The sequence below is a fragment of the Ambystoma mexicanum genome, chromosome 5p (assembly GCF_040938575.1).
Source record: "Ambystoma mexicanum isolate Mex_15411 chromosome 5p, UKY_AmexF1_1, whole genome shotgun sequence".
Taxonomy (NCBI): domain Eukaryota; kingdom Metazoa; phylum Chordata; class Amphibia; order Caudata; family Ambystomatidae; genus Ambystoma; species Ambystoma mexicanum.
The window spans coordinates 578,881,844-578,909,833 of record NC_090930.1 but is presented as its reverse complement, the minus strand read 5'-3'; positions in this window follow the sequence as shown (position 1 = coordinate 578,909,833).

Below are 27,990 nucleotides of genomic sequence, written 5' to 3'. Positions count from 1 at the left end.
ATGGGGGATTAACTCTGTTCGCTACATATGCTATGAATAGCAGTTGCTCGGGCACGGAAAGAAGGGAAGGGGTTTAAAGTATGCGACTTGGGAGCAGCCTGTCTCTTCGGAACTGGTCAGAATTAGAAACTGTAATACAAGATGCATTTTTTCCTACGAAACCTACTAACTAAAAAACCGCCAATCATATAGTTTTAATGGGTATCTTGGGCCTCGTTACTGAAGCAGACGTGCTAGTAGAATGTTGCATGGCACAAACAACATATTTGTTTAATGCATGTTTGCACCAGGGCAATGTTTGACCTTCTAATAATATGGACGGGTATCAGGAACTGGTGCAAAAATTCATTGAAAATAAATGTGGGCGCGTTAGGGAAATATATTTCACCCTGAAAAATTGCACTTGAATGAGCGCAAAGCTTTTAATGTGGTACTAGGTCTGTATTGGAGAAAATGTGCACCAGCATAACTGCACTTTTGCACAGACTTGGGGCATAATTTACTAAACGTTTAGCGTGGAGTAAAATGACTCTGCGCTGCAAAAGTACACTTTACTCCACTTTGCAAAACATAGTATATGTCTTATGGCTGCCATATGTGGTTAGGGCACACTCTGTACATCAAACTGGCACTGGCCTATTTTCTGGGGGACATGTGTGCATGCTTCATGTGAGTGTCATGTTTAGTTTGATGCCTTCATGGCCAATGCACATATGTGGACAGTGGTAGATGTGGGCAGATGACATTTTTAGAGCTGCATGTGTTTCACGTCTTTGTCATTCACATTTGGTGCTTGGCTACTTCCATGCTTTGCAGTACAGGCATGTTGGTCATTAATGTACATGGTGTGCGTGGATGTGTCAAACATGTTTGCTGTGATTGGCATGGCACTTCCTTTGTACATGTGTCCCAAGAGTGTTGAGTCAAGTTGGGGGTTGTTTGAGGTTGGCATGGTGGTTTTACTTTGATTGACTTGCCCATATGGCCATGTGAACATGTGTTTCACAAGTAGGGAAGGGACCATAGCAAGGCCGGGCTAGCAAGGTATGGTTTCCTGATGCCATTTCTTATGTAAGGGCATTGCATGTTTGCTGTTGGTGCATCAGTGTTGGTTGAGTACGTTTTGGATTGTGTGTTTGTGGTAATTTGGGAAGAGATTTCAAGATGAGAGCTATGTTTCATGATGATGTTTGGGGTCTCTTATTGAGGATAAGAACTCATTTGTTTAGGTGTCTGGCCACATGGTGCCCATAGCAGGGATGTTTGAGATATCTGTAGGCAGCTCATTCACCTCTGCCCATTCATTTCGCAAGATTTCAATTTCTTGGATGTTGTGTTTCTTTATGCTACTATCGCTCTTTGGGTGGCCCTTTTGCACTTGCTTGTACATGTGAATGTACACACACTTCAAACACAGGTATAATTTATTGGAATTAGGGATTAAGAGAAGGGATGTTGTCTCACTGTGATTCACTGGGCTACACACCTCACATGTGGACTATGTCACCTGAACATCAAGGGACCAAAGCTTCAGTAAAAATGTGGTTGGCTATTGTCGCACAGCTGAGTGTGATCCAAGTGGAAGCCATGGACAAGGTCATTGTCCTGTATTCACCAGCACTAGATGTAAGTGATAATGTTGAAGGTGTATGTCTGCCAGGTGTAGTTCACGGAAGACACAGGCCAGAGGAGTTGAGGAAGGTAAGTGATCCATAATGAATTGGGCCATGGGTGTTCCAAGATGTATAGCTGGCAAGTGTTGTTGCTGTTACAATAATTGTAAGGCTAACACCATCATCATACTAAACCAGGCCCACAAGATTGTTAATCACCTAGTAGGGATAGTGAATGGGTGTGGGTATCCTTTACTGTTAGTTTGTGACTGTACCCTTTCCCCAACAAACCATGAGTGCGTGCAGCATACTGTTTTGTCTGTTCAGCAGACAACATGATTTGTACATCTGTGGAATTCTGGTTGTTGTGTCACTATGTGCAAGGAGTATTGGGGGGGCATCCAGTGAGCTGCTTTCAGGCAGGTATAGTAGCGAAATTACATGGGAGTGTATGTGGTCTAGTTAGGTCTACTGGGGATTCATCATGGTCCTCTGCAAGCAAGATGGTTCAATGGATATTCAGTCAGACTTTTCACATTTCATCCAACTCCTGGTGTCTGTACTGTGCACTGAAAGAGTAAGAGTGATGTTGGGGTGATGTGTATTTGGGCACCTTGTTGGGGAAAGTACTGTGGGGGAGAGGCATGGGCATAGAGTTTAATTTGTATTTGGGGGCATAGATCAGTGGGGGTACTGGGATGGCAGCAGACTTCTGTTTACTGTCTTAATATAGGTGTTTGGGGGTGCAGATTAGTGGGGGTACTGGGACAAAGACAGTCTTGTGGGTGTGCTGCCTTAATGTAGGGGTTTGGGGTGCTAAATAGTGTGGGTAATGGGATGAGGGCGGACTTGTGGGTCCTGCCTTAATGAAGGGGGCTGGGGCGTAGATTATTGAGCACTGGGACAAGGGCGGACATGTGGGTGATGCCTTAATGTAGGTGGCTGGGACACAGGTTAGGGGGGGAACTGGGATGAGGACTTGCCAGTCGCAGGAGGAGTGAGGAAGTAATGGTGATTACTGGTAATTAATCCTTGATTACTTATTTCACATGGGCCCGACACAAAAGTTGTTTGACAGCGCTAATTTCTGTTTGACATAGGACCGTGTTGTAGGTGTGCCAGTCGCTGCTCATTTTTCTTTGCATTGTAAGTTTCTGGGCTCTTTTGATTCTGTGACTCTGCTTACCTTGCAGTACATTTGTTCCACTCACTGATTTTGCTCATGCTAACTACTTAGCACAGACCTTTTGCAAATTAGCTCTAAGTGGTGCAAAGTGTACTTTTGCAGTGCAAAGTCCCTTTGCTCCATGCTAAGCATTTTGTATATTTCGTTCAAGTGCTGTGCAGTGTAATTTTGCAGCGCAAAGTCACTTTGCTTCATGCTAAACTTTTTGTAAATTAGGCACTTACAATGCTTACAATGGAAGTATTTTGTTCAGTGTGATTAGGAGATGAGTTGTACAAGTCATGTGCACAATAATGGAAAATACTTGTTTATTATTTCTAGGCATTTGTTCTTGAAATCTGGTGGGTAATAATCTTATTTTATTAAAACAGATACCAGAAGGGGAAACCAGCAGAGACAAATCACTTTTATTTGATGTTAATTCTTCTGTAGGATGTGGAATAACAATGACATGGCAATGAGCTTAAGACCCTCTTTTCAAGGAATGCCTCCTCACTAACACCTAAGTCTGCACTTTCTCCGTTCCCCACCTAGTCTGAGAAAAGGTGATCTTCTCCTCCTTTTTCCTCCCCTGGTTGCTTTAGATCACTTACTGCCAAATTGCCCCTTTCTCTCCTATTCTTAGCGCCTCACTCACTTGTATTTATGCTTCTCACATTGTGTTCTACCCCTATGATGTGAAAATAACTCGGTTGCTTCACGCAACCAGGTCCGTTCAGAAAAAAAGAAAAAGAAGAAAAGAAGAAAAAAAGAAGAAAAGAAAAGAAGACGAAAGAAGAAAATGTGTCTAACAATGGTTCCATTGACTGATTCACAATTTGACAATAATAGTTGTCAGTAGCCCAGGCAAAAATTGGCCATAGAATATTATACCCAGCTAATTAAATGCACGCAGGATCTTCTGGTACTCGATTCCAGTTTTTCTTTCATCAACTCCAACAGAAACTTATACTCACAATATATAAGCAGCAAGCCCTGACATTAGACACACTGCTTCTTTAGGTTTTCTTTCGAGAGAGTCTGCAAATAATCTGCCTTCTTTGATGAATTATCCTTTCAAAACTGCTATTTTTATAAATTATTGAAATTTTGCCACTTTTTATGTTTTACTGCCTTTAAAGTTTGCTCGGGGAAAGGTCAGCTCCTTTCAGCAACCATATGGCTGGGCTTGCTTTTGCACTGTCACATACATCAAAACTGTTGCTGATACAAAGTGCCACAAATCACTAACACTAAGTCACTAAGGAAAATCATTTTGTGTTATTGGGCATTTGTATAGTGCCTTTTACCATTGGTATGATTTCAAAGCCCGGTCGGTTGAACACCCTTGGGGAGCATAGTCCAGTCAGTGGAGAGAGTAGTGTAGTCAATAGTGCTTGGGTGCATTTGGTATGTGTGCAGCCAGGGTGGATTAAGTGGTCTGTAGCTGCATTATAGTACTATGGTTGTTGCAGTGGTTGTGTGAGATCAGTAGAATGTGTGCAGCAAGGCCAAATTGACTTGTAACTGCATTCTGGAACTGGTGGAGGTTGTGAAAGGGAGTATTTGTGCAGATAGGCTGATTTCTGTGGGGTATAGCTGCGTTCTAAAGACTGTTGAGGTGTTCATGGAGGTGTATAAGAATGTGTGCACCAAGGCCACATTAATTGAGGGGTATAGCTGCATTCTATTGTTTGTTGGTGCAGAGGAGAGAGTTAGCATATTGGTGTTTTTGAGTGTCTGTTTGGAATGGAGGGATGACCTTCCATTGCCTGTTGAGGTGACAATATCTCCCTTTAGGCGATGATAACCAAATCTGGTCAAATCATATTGTTTCAATATAGGTGCTGGAAGACACTTGGTATGTAGTTCTGCTCAATACATTCCCAGATAGGTAGGATTAGCAAATATATAAGTCATAATTTCAATATAGGTAGTAGAAGAATCTTGGTATGCCATTCTGCTCCCTACCTTCCCAGATAAGTAGGATTAGTAAAGAAATAAGTGCTAGTAGGCCCTCCGCGTGTAGTTCTGCTCAATAGATTTCCAGATAATTAAGATTAGCAAGGATAGACATCTCCTGGACAGATAAAATAGTGCATACCTGGCGGAGGCAATGACCAAGTTCAGTTATGGCGTAGGTACATAAGTGCTATTAGGACTCATTATTGGTCTATAATATAACTGTACATTTGGGACCATAGACACTATTTTATATACTTATCACCATATCACAATACTTCTCTTTATGGTGAACGCCATTGAAAAGGTATTATCATTGAACTGGACAGCTTCACCGAAGAGAACAAAAATGACTTCTAGGGAAACAACAACCTTGATTTTGTCCAGCAGGCAGCATTGAGTCAGCTAAAGTGCAGAAGATCTTTTATGGTAGACAATGTATATTACATTATACAGGCTTCTGCTTTATGATTATGTCTCATCCGCAATTCAATACACTCACCAAAATCATCACCTGAAACTCCATATTAACAAAACATTTCTACCTTTACCTGCATCTGCTAACACATCTAAAATAGTGCATACTTCGGGATTAAGCAAGTTAGGCAAATGTAACACCCTTTACCGGGGTCCGCCCAAACACATACTGAAACAAAATCAATTGGTGCAGAAAAAAAAAAGAAGTAAAAGTAATCTATGGCTTCAACAAATTTGCCACTTTATACCATTCCTAAAATTATAGAACTGTCTACCTATCTGGCAATACATTACACTCAAAACATTAGGCTTTAGCACAAACATTTTCTTTGAAAATAAATGGGCTAAATAACCTTTTCGAAAACGTAAAAAATAGGTAGCAAGCCTGAACTATAAGGTTGTCATCATCAAAGGACATTGGAAAAGTCACCTTGTTAAAATAAGCATTAAATACAGATCCATGCAAGCACATTTACCAATGATTTGGCAAATACTCACTCCTTCCTGACCTGGCCCAAGAGCAAAAACCTCAAGTCATCCAGCCAAGTACCTCTGCTAAGAGTAAAGGAATAATGCTGCCCTGTCATAGTAAACTATAATGATTCTATGTATCATTTATAACCGTGTATATGATATATCTGATATTTCCAATTTCAAATTAAAATAAATCCTGCGTTGCTGTATCAGCCAGATCGTCAGTGGAGAGATGGAACCGTTAATTCTCTGCAATTACGTTTACGTTTGCAGAGTGCTCTTTAAAAACAATACTACACACAATACCTATGGATTTATGCTAAAGTGTGTTTTCCCATATTACTCTAAAAAATATAGGAGACCAGATTCATATGTTTACCTGTAGCTGCAAAATCTGGGGAAATATATTTATTTTTTAATTGTCTACACAAGTGATTTATTTGAGTCATTCTGGAAAATGCCTTGATTGTTAATAATTGCATGCAAATATATTCATTCAACCTATGAACAATTCATATTGTTCTGGTTATTCTGAGTCAGTATGACAAACCTGTAAACATTTCGGAATTTCAGGATTTATACTTGGATTAGCATTGTTATAGTTTCAGGCTGTTTCTGAGAACATTGGATTGAAAAGTTCAGCACTGAGTATCTTTAATAAAGGGCCCAATTCAATGGAAATGTTTGCTTGGAAAATCAGGGATTTGCGTGCTAATCTGCACACAAATCCATGTCCGTCAATTCATGGAACTGACTGTGAAGGACTTTTCTGGGCATGCGTGGAGTTTGCGCAGGCCCTGCAAGTCGCTTTAAGTCGAGGAGTGCCTTGCGCAATACTCCACACAGAGTGTGGGCCTGGGTTTACGCACCGACCAAAATAGGGGGCGGAATATGCAGAATGAGGAAGAACTGGCAAAAATGTGGGCGTGAAGAGGGATGGTAAACAGGCAAGCAATCGCACGCCCATAGCTGCGCAAATATAAGCATATTCATGGATTTTAAATCAGAATGTCGGGCCATGAAAATCCCAGAACCAATACGCCACATGATATCAGGCATTAACATCAACATACATAGAAATAAATGCTTATAAAGAATGCAATACACACCAAACTGACGTCTAAATCCATCATGAGTACAGCAGTAGTCAGAGCTATTGTGCACGCACACCACAGGAGGAGGAGGATGCCCAAGAGCCAGATATTCATAACACATGCTATGCTTTTTGCGATGCCTCATGATTAGGTCTATGGCAGGTACCGGTCTCCCCCATGAATAAGGCCGACGATCACCCATCATCTGCTCTCATGCCCTTACCCCACTAGAAAAAGTGCTAACTGCACTCCATTTCCTTGCCACTGTGTCCTTCCAGAGAATCACTGCAGTAGTTGGTGGGCTATTGCAGGCCAATCAATCACGCTGTCTACACCAGGTGCTGTCCTGAATGACAGCATGTGCATGTGTGAGCAGGCACATACATATGCCACAAACGCCAGCGGAAAGGCAGACAGTCATGCAGGATTTCTATGCAGTGGCATGCTTCCCCCATGTACTAGGTGCAATAGACTGCACACAATCTGGCCACCCCAATTGACAGAGCACATCTACTGAAACAGAAAGCACTGGTACTCCATCAATGTGCAGGTAGTGTGTGATGACAATGGAATCATTATGGAAGTCTATGCCAATTTCCTGGGCAGCACACATGACAGCTACCTCTTCCAAATGCCACCAATGCACCGGGCCATGGTCTCTGTAAAACATGGCAATGCTCATTGGTGAGTATGAACACTCATTCACATGCATGCATGTCACACACTGAATCATAGACCCTTCCAGTAAAAATTACAATGGCAACCATGTACACATTTACAGGGGACAGTGCATACACGCTGACTACTTCAGTCAGTCTGGCACCCATCAGGAACCCCACTACATCAGCTGAGGTGAGGCACAATACTGCACATGTAGCCACTCGGGGCATAGTGGAGCGCACATTTAGAGTGCTAAAGTCACGGTTCTGCTCCCTTGACCACTCTGGTGGAGTGTTGCTATATGCACCACCAGTGGTCTGTAGAATCATTGTGGCTGCATGTGTCCTGTACAATGTTGCCACACGGCGCAGTGTACCAGTGGACATGCAGGTGGGACACCGGCTGCACTCACATGCACCACCCTTGCTTATGGTTTGCCAAAGGGCACGTGGAGAGGCTGCACACACACACACATGGTGCAATCATACTTCACATAAATAACAGCCCCTGTGGAGTAAGCCACCTGCCAGTTACCATTCAATGATGAATCGGGGCTTATCCTCTGTGCCCACAACAACACCCTGGGAATGTGCCAGTTGGAGGGCACCAATGTGTGTGTCCATTAGACATAATCAACATGCACAAGCAGATGCTGCAGGAAAATGCATGGACTATGCAACAATCAAATCCTACCACCTAGCCATTCATGAACACCAAAATCAACAATTCCACTAATTCCTATAAGCAAACCAAAATCGGAGTGAAGACATGTGGGACCTTGTGCACTACAGGCACAAACATATCCATGTTGCTGTTACTGTGAAATCAGAGGTACAAAATTCCACATGTGACATACATACTGGGAATAGGGATACATTGCACCCAATATAGAAACAACCACCGAATAAGAGCCAATGGGCCACTTTCACAGGACCCTCAAATAATGGTGCAATCACACAAAAAGATCCTGTGACTCTACCCATAATTTGTATGGCAGTGCTCAAATGAACAACACAGTCATAGCAACTTTACACAGCAGTGTCCATGTAGCACACCCAAAAGCACACAGCACAAGCAAAAATGTCCCAGACCGCTGTCCAATGGCCAACAACAACTGGACTGCACGTAGACATCAAAACACATACTTGGGACCGCAAGTAGGAAGGCATACTACAAAATTGATGCTGACAAACTCATGTGAAGACAGCCTTGGACCCACCATGAATGTTACACAACAATAAACAGATTCAGTGGCCCAACCATTCCCTGACAAACACTATGATCACAATACACAATCATGTAAAATCAGTAATGTTGAAACAGAAAACAACAGTGCACTGCAAGACAAATGCACATTTTCCCTCATCCCATGTGAGCCTGCATCATCTGCACCATGCAGTCAATCGAACTCCCCCATTTTTGTCCTGGAAACCACAAAATACGTATGATGTTTCCTCTGTATGCATAGAGCTGCTACTTGCTCCACAATTCCTGCATCCATCATTCCATGCCAAATTCATTTGTAGAGAAATACAAATCAATATGAGAGACGGCAACACATCCATGCCACCAAACAAATTGCAACATGTGCCCCCGAGTGACATGTAGCATGCATAAAATAACTCACCAGCCGACCCTCACCATGTTTCCTGGCACACATGCAGCCAAACCAGCCCACTTCATACCAATGCAAAATATGAACATCCTACACAGTGACACCTCAACCACCCACAACCTCTACACTGCACAAACACCCCTCCCCCCCGAGTGCCATGCAGTGAATTACCATGTTACACTCACCCATGAACATGCTGATGGTACCTTCCCAACACATGCATCTGGCCACAGTCATCATGACCCAAAGAGAGAAAACAGAGAGAATGGAAACCCAGGAGCACCTTTGTAGTATTCCCAATTCCATGATTTGCCTTCGACTAATCAATGTGGCAGTGGGACAATGCAGTGAACACTGCCGGGGGAGCTGATGATGCTAATCCCAAGAAGAAGTGAACCAAACATCTCAAAAATAAATTCTACAGGAGACAGGATCTTACAGAAGGCAGCACTTCACAAAGGCAGTTGTCCGACTGGAAGGCAAAGCACTAGGGCCACTGGCATGAAACAAACAAGCAGACATGGGAAAGCAATGAGAAACAGAGGCCAAGGCCAAGCACACACAAAAAGGAGGATGTAACAGGACAGTGAAAGGGGAGGCAGACTTCCCCGGGAATGGATTGAATTAGTTAAAATGTGTATTGAACTAAAGGGAGCATTGGGATGCACCCAGCAGCAGCAGGCCTCGTAGTAAGTGACACCCGTAGATGCATCCTGCATGGTACATGGTCACCATAGACACCAACAAAGAATGGACAATCATGTGGGCGTGTTGTCTGTGGAGTTCATTGCATCCCACCAGTAAGCAGCAATGCTGTCATGTGTGTGGATTTGTCTTGGGACAGCACCCCCAGAAGGGGAAGAAGTACCAGGTTTGGACTGGCTGTGTGAATAGAAATTACTATTCAGAATGCATTGTATGGGATGTGGCAGCCAAGACACATGTGTAAAGTGCAAGGAAACACTCATCACCCCCATCGCGTTAAACATGTGTCAGAGCACACATACAGCCAGGCCAGCCACCCTCATGATAACTCAACAACTAAGGGCCTACAGTGATAGCCACCCCTAACTAGTTACCCACAACCAGGGCCACCGTGATTATCCTGAGAAAACAGCGTGCATAGGCACACCACTCCAGCAACAGCATGTGCCACATTCAACCACGAAGCTGGACCTGTTCACCCCAAACCAAGTAAAAGAAAAGTGACCCCCACACAGCACCAGACTGCCTGCCTCAAACCACAACACAAGTCAAACCCTGAATGCCCTTCACTTTCCTAAACTTTCACGCTACTAAACTCTTAGTCACCTCCCTTATCTTCTCCAGACTCTTCTACTGCTCCACTCTTTTCATTGGACACCCCTCCTCTTACCTCTAACCCCTCAAATACATCTAACACTGCCTTCTCTCTGCTCATGAGTCCATCTCCTCTTCTCTCAACTCACTAGGCTGGCTCTCTTTTCACTCACAGCTTAAATTTAATTTCCTCCGTCTAGTCTTCAAATCCCTTTATGTCCGTGCACCCCCCTACCTATACTCCCTTCTCACTTTTAATGCTCCCTCTCGTTCACTCCGCTCTGCAGATCTCTCTCTTCTCTCTCCTCCTCCTCCACCCTGTGCCCCTTCCCGCTTCCGCTCCTTCCAACTTCTCGCTCCCTTCCATTGGAACCGCCTACACCTTCCTGTCCGCTCTTTTACCTCCTACCTCTCATTCCGCACTTCTCTAAAATCTTATCTCTTCCGCTCATCCCCCTAGCTTCCTTTTTTCCTCTCTCACTACTGACTCTACTTTTTCCTACTCCTCCCACCCCCTCCCTCACTAAGCCCCTCTCCTTTAGCACCGTCCTCTCAATATTGTAAATTGTTCCTTGTACTGTTCTCTGTTTCTGATTCAATTGTCATGTATTGCTTATTGTATTATGCTTGTTCCTCTTGTTAAGCGCTTTGGATTAAAGCGCTATATAAATAAACATAAATACAAATACAAATACACTTACCTGCACATGATACCCACCAGGCTTGCATCCACTGCATCCCACCTGCAAATACATTTTCAAATTGCAAAGATTTGCATTGCATTAACTTATAGAACTGGGAATCCATGACAACTCATGTAGGGAACAAGAAAATAGGCATGCACCAGCCAGTGTACAAGGATCAAAGAGTGCAAGAGAGAGACATGACACAGATTGACAATTGACAAGCAGTGGAGTGGAAGGGGGGAGAGAGAGAGGGACAAGAAAACACATTGCAAGGAGGAGACTGTCTGGAGCGGAGATGAGGACAGACATGTCTGACATCACAGTGGATGGGAGCATAGACAATCCACCATAGGGAGGAAGATGTATACATAAACAACTCTTGAAGTAGTATCCTGGTTGGAGAGCACAGAAAGAACATAGATGGAAAGGAACCACATGTAGTGGTCCATGAAGGACAAGAGTGGGTGAAACTGAAGGCAGACTGTAAAGAATGGGCACAGAAAAAAATAAAAAACACTGGCAACACCTACCATGGCATGCAAATCACACAAAGTCCCATATGTACTAAATCCCTGCAAAGAAGGCACTCCAACCATTTAACCCAAACCTACTCCAACCAAAATACACCCCTGTACTACAGCACTGCAAATGGACATCCGGACAACATACAGCTGTTCACCCACCCCCAAAACACAACACACCGATTGAGAATGCATGACAAAGTGTGCATGGATTCCAGGGTGCACTTGCACCTCACACGGGGAGAACAGATGAAGACAAGTTGTGGGGCGTGGATGACCTCACATATGCATGGGACCACAATGTACACTCCCTGACAGTGGCAGATGACATGAAGAAGGCATCAAAACCAAAAAAAATGTAGGCCACCCTGGTGCCAATAACCAACAGAATCAAACACTGTACAAAAAAGTTACCTCATTGGGTAACACAGAATCAGTGAGTCATGGGAACACATTTGCATATCTGTCCAACCAAACATGCATCAAGTGTGACAAAATGCCCTGTGCAGTCAATACACACAAAAGGCCAACATTGAGTCACCATATGCTACGTCATGAAGCACTGCAGTAGCGGATCAGGATAAATGTCAATGGACGTGTGTGGTACATGTCGAGCAGTGGCATATGCTGGACAAGTCATGTAAGTGGAGAAGGGAGTGGATTGAGAAGTGGCACAGGTCAACGGGTAGTGTGCACATAGAGTACATCTACACGGTACAGTTATAAACATGTGGACAGGAGAAGTGGAAGGGTGGCAGTAATCAGACATCATCACGGTCAGTGAGGCAAGTGTTGGAGTACAAAAATGCACAGCATGCAGATGCACAGTGAATGCATGCCGTCAATCAGTACATGCATTCAAACTGAATGAAACACTGCCAATGGGTAAAGTGTGAATAGCGCTGCACAATCTCTTCCAAAGATGGGGTCCCTCATCTAAGTGCATCCACCAACATAATGCACACGCATAGAAGTGTAACTGTACAAACACATGCGAGTTGCAAGTGCACCCTGGAATCCATGCACACTTTGTCATGCATTCTCAATCGGTGTGTTGTGTTTTGGGGGTGGGTGAACAGCTGTATGTTGTCCGGATGTCCATTTGCAGTGTTGTAGTACAGGGGTGTATTTTGGTTGGACTAGGTTTGGGTTAAATGGTTGGAGTGCCTTCTTTGCAGGGATTTAGTACACATGGGACTTTGTGTGATTTGCATGCCATGGTAGGTGTTGCCAGTGTTTTTAATTTTGCATGTGTACAGACGCACATCTGCACAGACATTCACAGTGATATAAGGTTTATCCCCCAGTTCGTCAAGATGTGTACTGCATGCAAATACCAGGTTGACCAAGAACACTGACTTAACACGTGAGACTGTGCATCTGTTTACCTGCTGACTGAGCTGTGATGTGATTCCCTCATCACCTCCACCAGGAACTGGGCTCCTAAATGCATGAGAGGAGGGACTTTGCCTGGCAGAGCGCATGAGGACTAGGGATGTGAACGGTTGCATGTTGGTCCTCCCATGGACTGCAGTCACCTCATGATTTACAAGCACTGCAACAACATGGGATAATGCATTACAACAGCCATAGGTCACAATCACACATACAGCAGACATGCGTCAATATACCCTCCACCAATGTTACCTGCACATGCTGTCCTGTTCACCACGAGGCAACCATGCCAGTTGATGTCACTGTGCATGGCTGCTTGCCCATAACTGCATCTATCAAGCCCTTGACAGCTCAACTGCACTCAACAAGGTAGGAAAAAAAATCCACCTTGGAAAGGGCAAAACAAAAACACATTCCATCACCCGTTCCAGGGGATTAGAAGAAATAACAACAAAAGTGTCCATCCCAATCAAGGTGACCCGAAAAACAAGAAAAACTATGGCACACAAAAATATCCTTAATGGATGGGGGGGGTTCGAGGGGTAAGGCACATGTCAATGTCCACATGAGCGGACCAAATATTAGACAAAAAGAAAAAAGAAAAAAAAAACCTCCATGGGTTTATGGACCTCATGGCAACGGTGGAGCAGGAGGCTGGTCTGTGCTGGGACTCCCATCCTCCAGTTGATCTGCCGGTGGAAGTGGTGTTAGAGCTTCACCAGGCAATGCCAAGGGCTGGTCTTCACTGGCCACGGCCAGCAGTGACATGGTGGAATGCACCAGCACAGTGAGGTCTCCATGCATTTTTTTCACGAATGGCTTCCGAGTCTGTATGTGTGCTCACCCGTGATGCATTGTGTTGCTCTGAGAGTATCGGCCTTAAAGCATCCATGTCATCATGGATCAGTGTCCTAGTCACTGATAGTTATCCCTGGATAGCAGTCTTCATGGCCAACATCTCACGCCTCATGGTTTCACTGTGGCTTGCAGATCAGTCCGTCGTCCCTTGATGTTGGCATCCATGCACAGTATATGGTTGCTTCTTGAGGACTGCATGACCTGCAGCTGTTGCTCTACCCGGGCTGCTGGTGGGGTCGTGGACTTGCCCATTTTATCCATCCGCTCAGATATTTTTTCCAACACATTCCTATTGTCGGATAACGGCATGCAACATCTGCTGCTCCCCAGCCTGCATATGTCCCCCACTTGGGTCCACGGTGGCCTGATGCAAGCGACCATGCCCATTGTTGTGGTGCCCCTGTCATTGGCTGCAGAATTGCAACCCTCCCTTGGACATCTGTAAGAGGATTCAATTCAGCACTACAGCCAAGTCAACGCCTAGTCTAGAATACTGAATGAAAACCCTTATTGATATATCTTTATGTCCAGTTCATGCGTTCTGGATGACTACCCCTATATAACACCCCTCCCTTGGAATCCCCCTGACCCCACTGAGCCAAGAAGTAGTTCTGTTTTGCAAGTTTAAAGGTTTAATTGATAGTTTAAACAATAGATATATATATCACACTTTAGAATAAATTAATAATTGAATAGCGCACTTAATCTGATATGATAAAGATTTAACAACGGAGAATCTGGCACTAGCACACTTCTTTATAATCACTAAGGAGTTGACATGAAATGGATAAGATAGCAACAATACTTTTATGGTTTCAAATGGATGCAATGTGGAATGAAATGCAGTAAAGAAAATAACTTGATAGGATTTCAGCAAAAGACAATGTAATCACTTTCTTGGACAATTCACCCCCCGCTTTTATGCAATGCAAGGAAATGGAAGGAAGCACACAGTTCTCAGAAATGCAATTAAATGTGATTCAGTTAACCCCAGAAAGCTTAGACTACAGAAGTTGGAAACACAGGCAAAATGCTTTTATATGTGCTGGCAATAAAGTGAAAAATATGCTAAAATGCATTTAATTCCCTCTAGGAGGTTCAGGGTGAGTGAAATCAAGTTAATATTAGTCCAGGCTCACTTTAGCAAGGATCTAGGGTGTAACTAGCAGGTTAAACGAATTTTTGGCAAATGGAAGGCAAGCAGCAGCAGATTTTTACACGTGAAGAAATTTGCAAATCGCGGTAAAATGTCAAATCGCGGCTAAGTTTGCGAATGCGTCGAGCGCGATTACAGAGGAACTACAAGGACTATCGTTTTGGGGTCCTAGGAAAGCCTAGGATCTCAGCTTCCAGATGAAAGTTACTGCAAGTCTCTAGCACAAACGGTCAAGGAGATATGAGCGATTAAATAAAGGTCGTTTTTCAGATTTGAAATTTTAAAGTTCAAAAAGACAAGTGCAGCTTGCAACTAGAAAATGACAAGTGACAGCTAGGAGGCAGTTCTACTTAGATTAAAATAGCTTGGACTATATTATTTTAACTAAGAGATTGGTTCTGCACAGTCTTGCTATGTACTCACAATATATTTAGAAATATACCTTGCCACGGATCTGGTCAGGTTTAGGACTGGACTCTGGTCTCTGCACTTCACAGTGATCTGGGTCTGCTCTCTCTCTGGATTCTGAAGATTGAGGGATTTAAAGTCTGGATCTTTCTGCACAGCTTTCTCTGGAGATTGATGGAGGTAAAGTATGGATTTTCCCGGCAGAGCTTCCAGCTGCAAATGGATTTGAAAGTCCCTATCTGTCCTGTCTCTCTGCTTTTATGTGTTTTGAAAATAGGTGTGTGTGAGCAGCATCACTAGCCAGCCCCTCTCCACTTGTCATTGGCCACTTCATCCGCTTCCACTTGATTGGGGGAATGAAATGAAGTGTCATCATGATGAGGTCTGTTTATGATACAGAGAACCCACCCCTGTCAACCTTACACACAATCTATATTTGCTCAAAAAAACATATTTGCACAGGTACACATTTGTTTAAAATTACATGCACCCTTCACATATCACAGGAGGTATACCCTGTCCAAATCTGCTCTTCCTGGGGGCTTGCATTCAAAAATGGCACATATTTCATTTTTTAACTGGTTTCGCAATTTCGGACATTAACCCAAATTTACACACATGTGCGCAAGGAGTATGGACATTAGTTGATGAAGTGTCAGATTTTTCACATGCACACATTTTGAGTAATATCCTCTTTTCCGCTAAAACCCCCCTGAACATGCCACCGGTTCTAAAAACCTCTTAAAATGTGGGCAGAAAAATCACAAGAATTATGGTGTCATTTATACAATTTTCACATGTCCGCTCTATGAGTTATTCATCTTTTTAGAGTTATGTTCTGGCCCCAAAGGGGTGTGGTTTTCCTCCAGCACAAGGTTGAATTTCTGGTTTTTCCAGTTCTGCCAAGCCAGCTTGCTCTCACAGGCAGTGCCCCTCCCCTGTGCTTCCAGGAGAAATCTCCATTTACGACTCCCGCCATAAAACATTTGCCTGAGTCAAGACAGGGCTTTGTTCAATTTCCTGCAGAGCCCAGGTAATTCAATCAGGGAAGTGTCATATCCCTTTTGGTGTGAGCAGCAAAAGGGCAGCTAGGCCTGGGAACACAGCTGTGACTCAAGTTTCACTCCTGATGGGGGTAGTTGCCAGGCAAATTGGAATCTCTTTAAGCCAGTTTTTAGCTACATGTCATTTCTGTTCCCCAGTTTCTGCATTCAAATAAAACTAAACATTTTCACATATGCAGCTAGAAGGCTGATTCTAAGTTTAAAACTATGACATTTAAACAATTGCAACCTATGTGACACTCAAAAGTAGGTCACTCAGTCAATTTAAACATTTAGATTTTTTTAGTGTCTTTCAGTCCAAATTTACTTAAACTGCTGAAATCCACAGCTCAGCCAGTCTTGTTATAAACCTTCAAGTCACTTCAGAATATAACTTTACATTGTATCCACCTCTCAGTAAGTCTTTCTTTGGCATGTTTTGGGTTCATTTATTCAGTTTTACACAAAATCTGGTGTTGTTTTAAAACGCCGGCTTTCTGATAGTGGTGAGTACTGGTACTGCACCCCTTTTTGGGATTTAAGAAATGAATTCCCCACAGTTATGGGTTTGCTTTTGGCAATCAGCATTGCCACTCCCAATGGTTTCAGACTACTGTGTGGGTAGTCCAATGGTGGTTTTAGGCAGTTTCCTTCTGTGCCCATAACATCGGCAAAAATGAGTGGCAGCCCATTCTTCATGCATTTCCCTGTGCACTTTCTGGGAAGCTCTGGCCATCATGATGTTTTCATGTCAGTACTGCACAGTTTTGAGGTAGGGCTCGGATGCATGGGTAAATACATCCCACAAGCCCCCCTTCTTGCGGTGGCCATCTGATCCTTCACTGGTGGGACCCGCAAGATCTGGGATGTAGTTCTCATCTTCTTCCGGTAGATGGCACAGTTCAGCATCTTTTCCTCCATCCGGTACTGATCGATCGGGAATATTGGGCGGTACCCCGGGCCCATTGCGTCTCTGCTCCCGGTCTCCGGATCATCCTCCTTGGTCCGTCTCAAGGTTTTCTTTCTCCTAGGACGACAAAGGAAGAGCGGCAATACCTATTCATAGACGTTTTTCCACCACTGTTGAGATAGTGGGGCAGCATATGCATTTCATCATAACAAAACATTACATTCTTATTTGGAAAAAAAAACAGTATAACTAAGAGACAGTTTCATGCAAATCACAATATCTTAGAGACTAGATGTGGTATGTTTTATGATTGGAACTGAATTAGTCTGAGACAGTACCCACTAGGATTCCAGAGGATTTCTCCAGTTGTTGCAGAGTGTGCCTGGGATGGCAACATTTCAACTGGTTTATGTGGACCCACTTGTCTTCCCCCGCTGCCAAAGGACCTTTGGGGATGTGGATTTTGTAGGCCACAGGGGAGATTTTGTCTATAATCTCAAAGGGTCCCTTCCATGTAGGCAAGAATTTGCGCTGCTTGGCCTGGTTCCTTTGGAAGTTGTATAGATAGACCCGGTCTCCCACCTGATATTCCTTCCTGGAAGTTTTCAGGTCATAGTGGGTCTTCATGCTATCAGCTGATCTTTCTAGATTCCGCTGAGCGTAAGCAAAAGCATGTTGGAGGTGTTTCCTTAAATTCTCCACATACTCATGAGTAGTGGAGGCATTTATCAGTGTCTGCTCTTGGGTCCTATAGAGCAAATGCTGCGGAAGCACCATCTTGCGCCCAGTCATCAACTCAAATGGTGACATTTTGGTTGCAGATGAAGGGGTAGATCTGATGGCCATTAGGACCAGAGGTAATCGGATATCCCAACTTGGCCCAGAATCTGCCACAAACTTTTTTAAGATGCTCACAATTGTCCGGTTATATCTCTCTACTGCCCCAGAAGAAGCTGGTCTATAAGCAATATGCAGCTTTCTCTTGACCCCCAGTATCTCCCACATCTTTGTCATTACTTCACTGGTGAATTGGCTACCTCTGTCTGACTCAATCCTTTGAGGTAGACCAAAACGGGAAAAGATGTGGTTAATCATCAAGGCAGCTGAAGTTTCTGCCTTGCAATTTGGGGCTGGGAGACATTCCACCCACTTGGTAAACAAGCATGTCACAGTCAACATGTACTTATTCCCCCTAGCAGAGCGAATCACAGGGCCTACAAAGTCGATTTGTAAATCTGACCATGGCAGTGTCATCCCCCTCTTTTGGAGAGGCGCACGGTGCGTGAGGGATGATGGCTGAAATTGTGCACACACAAGACACCCCTTCAAGTATTGGTCGAGGTCCTGCCCCATGTGTGGCCAGTATGCAACCTCTCTTAAGATTTCCAATGTTGTGTGAAACCCCCTATGACCGGCGGTGGCCGCATCATGGGCGTGACTTAACATCAGGCTTCGGAATGAGGTAGGAACCACCCACTGATTGTGGCCAGCTTTGGATTTCCTTACCAACAAACCGTCTTGGATTTGGAACATTTTTGGACATTTCATCAACACTCTTAGGTCCTCTTTCCCAGTGTAATCGGTATCCGTCAGGGGAAAGTTCTCAGGGTCCTCAAGGTGCTGGTAAAATTTACCAATTATTGGATCCCCCTTCTGAGCGGTAATCAAATCAGCATCAGGGGTCTCCTTGCTCCATTGGGCAATTGAAAGGTCGTTGTGAGCATTTGTCTGGGACCTAGTGATAGCAGTGACCTGGATTTCCCCCAACAGGGACTCAATCTCAATTAGATCCCCTTGGATGGCTCCGGTTTTGGCCAGCTGATCAGCTAAGTCATTTCCAGTTTTGTCTGGTCCCTCTACTTTGGAATGACCCTTGATCTTTTTCCAATAGATGGTCATCTCATTCGAGGTGACCAGATCATCAATGTTTTGGATCAACTTCCCATGTTTCAAGGGTTTGTTGTTAGCACATAACATGCCTCTGGTTTTCCAATTAACCAGGTGCTCCACGAACCCGTTCCGTACATAATCCGAATCTGTGATTATGACCAGTTCGCAGAGTTGATGCTGGACAGCAGTGAGGATGGCCTGATGCACAGCCATCAATTCTGCCACCTGACTACTTCGGGGACCAATTTTGTATCCAGCGGAGGGTTCTGGAAACTCCTTCACCCATGCATTCCCTACGCCGGCCACCAGTTCTTTCTCCCCGTTGTTGTCAACATGGTAAGAGCATCCATCCACATACACAGTGGGCATTCCCTCACACTTGTCTTCTTCAAAGACTTTGTGTGGGGAATTAAGGTATGCCTCCATGTTGTCCTTGATTTTTAGACTTTTGTCCTCGAGACAGTTTTCTCTGGCACAATCATGCAAGTCAGCCAGACCTTGCGCGAGTGGACTCTTCTTGTTTTGGCCATATCTGACCTCCACAGGAAAGCCTTGCATTGACAGAATCCAGGAAGTAATTCGGGAATTACTCACATTTCCGGCCCGGATTCTGTCACTTTGGAGATATTGCAGAGGCTGGTGTGGAGTCTCCACTATGATGTGTTCCCCCTGGATAAACGGGCGGTAATTCTTCAATGCCCACACCGTCGCCAGGAGTGCCTTCTCACAATCGTTGAATTTTTCCTCCACAGAGGATAAAGTTTTGCTCGCATAGGAGATTACTTTATTGACCTTGTCATGCTTTTGGTATAATACTGCCGTCAAGAACGTATTAGAGAACCCCGTCTCCAGGAAGAACTCCTTGTTTCTGACAGGGTAAGCTAGGCAAGGTGCTTGTGAGAGGCTTCTCTTGAGTTGTCTTACTGCCTCGGCTTGTTCTGGACCCCATTCCCACTTGACCCCCCCCTTCAGGAGATGAATCAGGGGTCTGGTGATCTCTGCGTAGCCCTCAATGAACTTTCTGCTGTAATTAGTCAGTCCAAGGAGGCTCCTTAGTTCCCGCAGAGTTGTGGGGTCTTTCAGTTTCTGAAGTGCTTCCACTTTCTTTTCCTGGGGACAGAGACCCTGAGGAGTAATCTCATGCCCCAAGAAATTAACACGGGTTCTACACCACTGTGCTTTCTGAAAGGAAAGTTTTGCTCCGGCGGCCCTCAACTGGGTCAGAACATAACGGATCTCCGCTATGTGTTCCTCCACAGATGAACTTTTGATGAGGACATCATCTACATAAGCCAGGTTACCCCTCGCACCCAGGTCGGGCATGGCCTTATGTAGGAAAATATTGAACTCATTACCGGAGTTGAGGTATCCGAAAGGAGTCCGGGTCCATGTGTACTGCTGGCCCCCAAAGGTAAAAGCCAGTTTGTATTGGTCCTCCCTACTGACAGGCACGGTCCAGTATCCATTGGTCAGGTCTATTGCAGTGAATACCTGTGACCCCTGGATCTGGGCCAGCCCTTGGTCAATGTAGGGCAGAGGCCATCGGGAAGTATGGACCCGTTTGTTGAGCTCCCTGAGGTCGGCGGAGAGTCTCCACTGGCCGTTTGGCTTCAATATTCCCAGCACCGGATTATTGAAGGTGCTGTGGACTGGACGGATTATTCCCCGGGACTCAAGGTTCTTAATTATTTCAGTAAGGGACTCCATGGATGCGAGAGGCAAACGATATTGCTTCACAAACACTGGAGACATGCCAGGGTCCGTGGGGATTGTTGTTGTGTGGATGTCAGTGCGACCACAGTCATATGAGTCTACCGCAAAGAGATCTTGGAAATCCAAGAAAACTTGTTTCAACTTTTGCTTTTGTTCCAGAGTCACACAGGCATCAGCTAGGTTGACTCTCTCTTCCACCATCTGCCTGAAGCCTGGAAAGACTTCTGGTTTGGCTATCTCAGCGGCCTCCTCCAGCTGGGTGGAGAAGTCCCTTGTCAGAGTGCTGATTTGGACTGGAGGCTTCATGTGGGAAAGGCAGCCCTCATGGACCTGGAAAATCACCTCATCCCTCCTGAAGTCACAAGTCACATCTTCCTTACCATAGGGGCAGGAAGTGTACACCAGGAAGTTCCCCCCATGCCGGGTAAAAATCCTGTCTGGTGTTGTTTTGTCCTCACTGTCACTGTCAAAACAGTCCTTGGGGATTGGTCCTAACAGTTCATTTACTAGGTCGATGGAAAAATGTCGGTCATCAACCGCCATTCCAATAATGGTGCCTGCGGCTAGAGTAATACTCTTTAAGTCGCTGTTATCCACCTCTATTAGAATGGTGTCATGTTCTATGTTGACTAATGGAGTTGGGTTTACCCCCAACCCTTGCTGTTGGAGAGAAGCGTTTAGATGTATGTAAGCATGAGGGTTTTGCAAATATTGTCCTCTTTTAACTTTCACTTCCAGGGAGAATTGTCGGGTCCTTTCTAGGAGGGTGACTTTCTCTTTAACCTGAATTTCAACTGCATAAGGTAGCAATTGAGCTGACCTAAATGCTTTTCCTGGATCATCAAAGCCCATGGGATTATCCGCTAATCGGGACCAAGCTTTGAAGTTTATTAGGTCCAAACTAATGGCAAAGCGATTGAGAATGTCACTGCCTAAGTAAAAGGCGGCAGGGACGTCTCGCACGACCCAACAATTGTGGACTATGCTCTTGTTGCCAATGGAGATTTTGAGCATACACCTGCTTGGCAGGAGATGTTTGGAATTAGGCGCTTCCAGGTCCATTTCCCATTTGTCTATCAGTTTGAATGTGGGAATGGCTGGATCTTTTGGGAGTTGGCGAAACATGGCTTCGCTGATGAAGCTCTTACCGTTGTTCACACACACTCGAGCGAGAACAGAGTCCTTCCCATCATTTACTTGGACAGGGATGAACAACTGCTCTCCAATTTGCTGAATATCAGCCAGGCTCTGAGCTGATTTCACATCTTTCTGGACTATAGGAGTGGGAGTTTCTGATTGTGGATTAGTATAGAATCTCAGAGTGTTTCCTTCCAGCGTTGAGTACCACTTTAGACTGGAAGGAAGGTTGATTTTCAGAAATAGAGAGGACCCCCCATCACCAGTCTGTTGTCCTACTGCTATTACTGTCACGTCTGGAATCTGGTTGTTCTGGAAGTGAAATTCTACTTGGTCATATTTTTGTTCAACCATGTGGCAGGTGCCGTTTAAACTAACATGGTTGACACTCTGTTTTAATTTTATTGGTCGGCTAGTCTGGGTCCAGAGGACCTTGTTTACGCAATCTATTAGGGGTGACAACCTTCTCAGGAGGTCATTCCCTAGTAAACAAGGGGTGCCCTCTGGGGTCACAACTATGACCGGGTGTTTCAACTTATGTCGCCCAATTTTTATGTCCAAATCTGCCGTCCCCTCGACGGGAATTTCCTTCCCGTCAAAGTTCTGGAGTTGCCCAGGAAGAGAGGTGAGAGGAATTTGGTAATTCCCTCCCCTTCCTGCATTCAGTTCATCAAAGGCCCTTCTGGACAGAAGGGTAGCTTGAGATCCAGTGTCCACCAGTGCCAAAATTGTACCCTGCCCCTGTACTTGTACCGGGGCATAATATCTTCCCTCCTTCTCCTCAAGGGGGCACAGATAATGTACATTTTTGGACAACTGGTGGGCTAATTTTCTGGTTTTGGACATTGCTAGCGAAGAGATTTGGGCAGAATTCTGTGGAGAGCCTTGGGAATCTGAAAGAAAAATTTGGCAACTGGAGATCAGAGCCATTGTGGGTTCCCCTGGCTCCGGTTCTGGGCCGCCCCCACTTTTTGGAGGCAGTCACCAGGATGGGTTTGAACCAGGGGATTTTCTTGCTGTTGGTTCTGGGTTGAGATGGTGGGCGGCGGTAGCTCAGTCTCCACATCTCCCCAGTCTGGATTTGCATCCCTAGGGACCCATTTTTCTTTGGGAGGAGTTCCCCCCTCTCTGAAGGAGAAGATCCTTTTCCCAGGATCCTCTGAGGATCCCTCTCCCTCAAATTGGAAGATCTGTACCTCCTCCTCAAACTGTGTCTGTTTGGGTCTTTTGTTTCTCCTACCACCCCTCTGCTCCTTAGGAGGCAGACTTTCAGGGGCAGGAGATTTTGTTTCCGGTTCCTGGGTTTCCAGGGGCTGTTTACAAGTGAGGAAGGAAGCTTCCTCCAAGGCTTTACACCCCCCTTCCCCTTGTGCCTCCTCCCTGGGAACCGGTGAGTTATCGGGGTGCTTCCCCCGTCATTGTTCTGGGGCACCAGGTCCAGAGTTGGGTGCGTTCTGCGCCGGCATGCCGATCTGAGGGTTCTGCTGAGCCCTCAGTATGTGACCCAGATCCCGCGCCATGTTTTGAACCTGGCGCTCTAACTGGGAAACCCGCTCAGGCTGATACGGGGCCCTGTTTTCTCCCCTGGGCTGATCCCGGGAAGGGTAGCTATCCCTTCTCTGGTAGTACCCCGGGTTGGAAAGATTTGGGTACCCCTCCACCCTTGGCCTCCCCTCTCCCGGATTAGGTTGTCTGGGCTCAGGGAATTGGGGAAAGAAGGGTGGAGGATTTTGGGGCTGGAAATTGGGTGGATACCTGGGGAAAAAGTTCTGCCCAGGATTCAGAGAATTTCTGCCCTCCGGTGGGAAGTTAGGAGGAGAGTTCCCTGGGTTAGGTTCTTGGCTGGATCTCCCCCCTTGGGCTGGAGGAGTCCACACATAACCCAGGATGGGTCTGTTTCCCTTGTAACGGGGGCTTACATAATCAGGAGAGCGAGGGACCCCATTTGTGGGGCTTCCTCCCTGGCTCCCTGTCTGTGACTGGCCCGAGGACCTTCTGGGCCTAGCATTATTAGGTGCAGGTAGGTTTTTAGGCCCCCCGATCTCCAACTCTAAAACGGGGGTGACCTTTACCTCTGCCACCTTGACAGCAGCAGGGGTGTTGTTGACTTTGGGGTTTTTGGGCGCATTATTTTTATTTTCTATTGGCTTCTGCACCTCATAGATCCGGGTCGCCTGTTCAATGACCCAGTCTAAAGATCTTTTCTCGTGAAAATCCCTCACGAGCTGGGTCATTATGTATTTGGGCAAGGCATGGAAAAACGTATTAATAAATTCTCTACTATCCGTGCGCACCCTTCTTGTGGTCTGTGCAAAAGCACGCTTTAACTCCTGCACAAATTCTTGTGGGGCCTGATCCTCCCCACATTGCAAATTGTAGGCTGTCTTGCGAGCCTCTTGAGGATTTCTGTGAACAGAAAAATGTTTCAAGATGGAGTATTCCGGGGAGAAGGTCCACTTTACATATTGAATACAGCTTTGGCTGTCCTTCAAATGAAAAGTCTCCATCATTTGCTCATAGAGCTCCAAGTGTTCCCAAACAGAATACTTGGCGTTCTTATGGTAAGGCGTGATGACGCTCCTGATCGCCTTAATCTGCTTTAAGGGGTCCTTAAGCAAGGCCCTTTTTGCCTTATTGGCCTTTTTGGTTCGGGTAACCCTTGTCCATTCATCCTCTGACTCAGAGGCACTGCTCCCAGAGGTTCCTGTCTGTTCTTCCAGGTTTTCCCGGATTCTGTGAGCCTGGGAATGGCTGGCAGAATGTGGGGACCTGGTCTCCGGTTTCCTGTGGTGCTCAGAGGAGTCCTCAGATCCCTCCTTGCTGCCAGGATTTGCTGGGTACCCCCCCCCCACTGACCTAACTGGGCAGAGGTTTTCAGGATGCCCTTAAGGGGCCTACTCTCCTGGGGTTCCCCACTGAACTGTACTGTACTTGGGTGCCCATACCTGGATTCCCACCCCTCCATTCCTGAGTGGTACTGGCCTATGAGCCCCATACTTTTAGCTGGATAGTAATCTGCCATCCCTGTGGCCCTGTGCTCATGTGCACCAGGGGACATGGGGGTGGTAGAGTCCAGGGACTGGGAGAGATGAAGGCCCCTGGTGTTAGGGCTCCTGAGGTTATGGTCAGGAGTCTCTCTTTCCCAGCGGACCTCATCTCTATCCGCCCCTGCTCCCTGTTGCAATGCAAGAGCCTGCATTTGTGCTTTCAGTTCCTCAGTCAAGGCCTTACTAGACTCTATCAGTCTCTCCTGCATCGCTACCTGTTGTTGGAGCCTATCATTGTGTTGACAGAGGGCCTCATTTTCCCTCTGTGCTTCCTGGTTGGTCCTGGAGAACTGGGCCAGTCTTTGCTGCAGGAGGTTTACCTCCTGAGTCCCATCCCTACCGGCCTGCTCCTTTCTTGCCAGAGCATCTTCCACCCTTCTGGTGTGCTCTACCAAGTTCTGGTTTTCTTTTTGGAGGTCACCCAGCCCCTGGAGGGCCAGGTGATTTTCTTCAATTTCCTTTTTTAAGTGGCAGACTTCCTGGCCTAAAGTGTCTCTTTCCTGACTGAGAGCCTGCATCTGTGCTGCCAGGTCGTCCCTCTGCCTTTGAAGGGCACCAGCTTTCCGGCGCTCTTCATCAAACTCTGCCTGGGTATCCAGGTCTTTCAGAATCAGTTTATTGCTTTCTGCCTTTTCCCTATCTAGGTGGCCTTGCAGGGTGACTACCTGCTCAGCACATACCCTGTTGAAGTCCAGTTGTTGCTCCAGCTTTTTCTGGCTTTGCAGTAGGGAGTCCAAACCTTCTTGGTGTTCCTTCTGCAAGGCCCGAAATCTGGTATCCTGTTCTGACTTTTCCTTTTGCAGCACATCCATATCCTCCTTTATTTTAGTGATGTACTGTCTGGTCTCATTTTCTGACTCCTGGCTTCTGTGCAGCCTTTGCTCAGAAGAGTCCAGATCAGATTGGGCCTTCTCTAACGCCATCTGTTGCCTTTTTGCCAGATCATGGCCTTCAGCACATTTATTCTGTATGGCTCCCATATATAAATATAAATATGCAGCTATCCTAACAATCTTGTCGTGTTCATCTTTGGCTTTAGGAGTCATATATAGTTCACTCAGGGCCACATGTAATGGACCCTGATCTCTCCATAGGTCTGACCCTGTTTCAGTGACCTGTCGTGTGATGGCCTGCAACCAGGCATCCTGGCCCTGTTCAGTCCATTCACCTCTCACAAATAGTTTATGTAAGAGGTGCTCTCTGGCTATTTTCATGTCTACTAAGGTCGTCATTCTAGAGATTGGTCTCTGTCCTGACTTACAGAGTTTGTATTTTATTTTTGCAAAACAGACCTTTTCCTAAGAGCGTTCATATGAGGAGTGCTTTACAGCGTAACACAGCGTGGTGATCCGACCAGATATGTGTATCTGGTCAGCTGGCACGCTGTATTAATCTGCACAAATGGTAGATCTAACCCAAACATCCCGGACGAGCCCCCAATTTGTAAGAGGATTCAATTCAGCACTACAGCCAAGTCAACGCCTAGTCTAGAATACTGAATGAAAAACCTTATTGATATATCTTTATGTCCAGTTCATGCGTTCTGGATGACTACCCCTATATAACACCCCTCCCTTGGAATCCCCCTGACCCCACTGAGCCAAGAAGTAGTTCTGTTTTGCAAGTTTAAAGGTTTAATTGATAGTTTAAACAATAGATATATATATCACACTTTAGAATAAATTAATAATTGAATAGCGCACTTAATCTGATATGATAAAGATTTAACAACGGAGAATCTGGCACTAGCACACTTCTTTATAATCACTAAGGAGTTGACATGAAATGGATAAGATAGCAACAATACTTTTATGGTTTCAAATGGATGCAATGTGGAATGAAATGCAGTAAAGAAAATAACTTGATAGGATTTCAGCAAAAGACAATGTAATCACTTTCTTGGACAATTCACCCCCCGCTTTTATGCAATGCAAGGAAATGGAAGGAAGCACACAGTTCTCAGAAATGCAATTAAATGTGATTCAGTTAACCCCAGCAAGCTTAGACTACAGAAGTTGGAAACACAGGCAAAATGCTTTTATATGTGCTGGCAATAAAGTGAAAAATATGCTAAAATGCTTTTAATTCCCTCTAGGAGGTTCAGGGTGAGTGAAATCAAGTTAATATTAGTCCAGGCTCACTTTAGCAAGGATCTAGGGTGTAACTAGCAGGTTAAACAAATTTTTGGCAAATGGAAGGCAAGCAGCAGCAGATTTTTACACGTGAAGAAATTTGCAAATCGCGCTAAAATGTCAAATCGCGGCTAAATTTGCGAATGCGCCGAGCGCGATTACAGAGGAACTACAAGGACTAGGAAAGCCTAGGATCTCAGCTTCCAGATGAAAGTTACTACAAGTCTCTAGCACAAACGGTCACAGAGATATGAGCGATTAAATAAAGGTCATTTTTCAGATTTGAAATTTTAAAGTTCAAAAAGACAAGTGCAACTTGCAACTAGAAAATGACAAGTGACAGCTAGGAGGCAGTTCTACTTAGATTAAAATAGCTTGGACTATATTATTTTAACTAAGAGATTGGTTCTGCACAGTCTTGCTATGTACTCACAATATATTTAGAAATATACCTTGCCACGGATCTGGTCAGGTTTAGGACTGGACTCTGGTCTCTGCACTTCACAGTGATCTGGGTCTGCTCTCTCTCTGGATTCTGAAGATTGAGGGATTTAAAGTCTGGATCTTTCTGCACAGCTTTCTCTGGAGATTGATGGAGGTAAAGTATGGATTTTCCCGGCAGAGCTTCCAGCTGCAAATGGATTTGAAAGTCCCTATCTGTCCTGTCTCTCTGCTTTTATGTGTTTTGAAAATGGGTGTGTGTGAGCAGCATCACTAGCCAGCCCCTCTCCACTT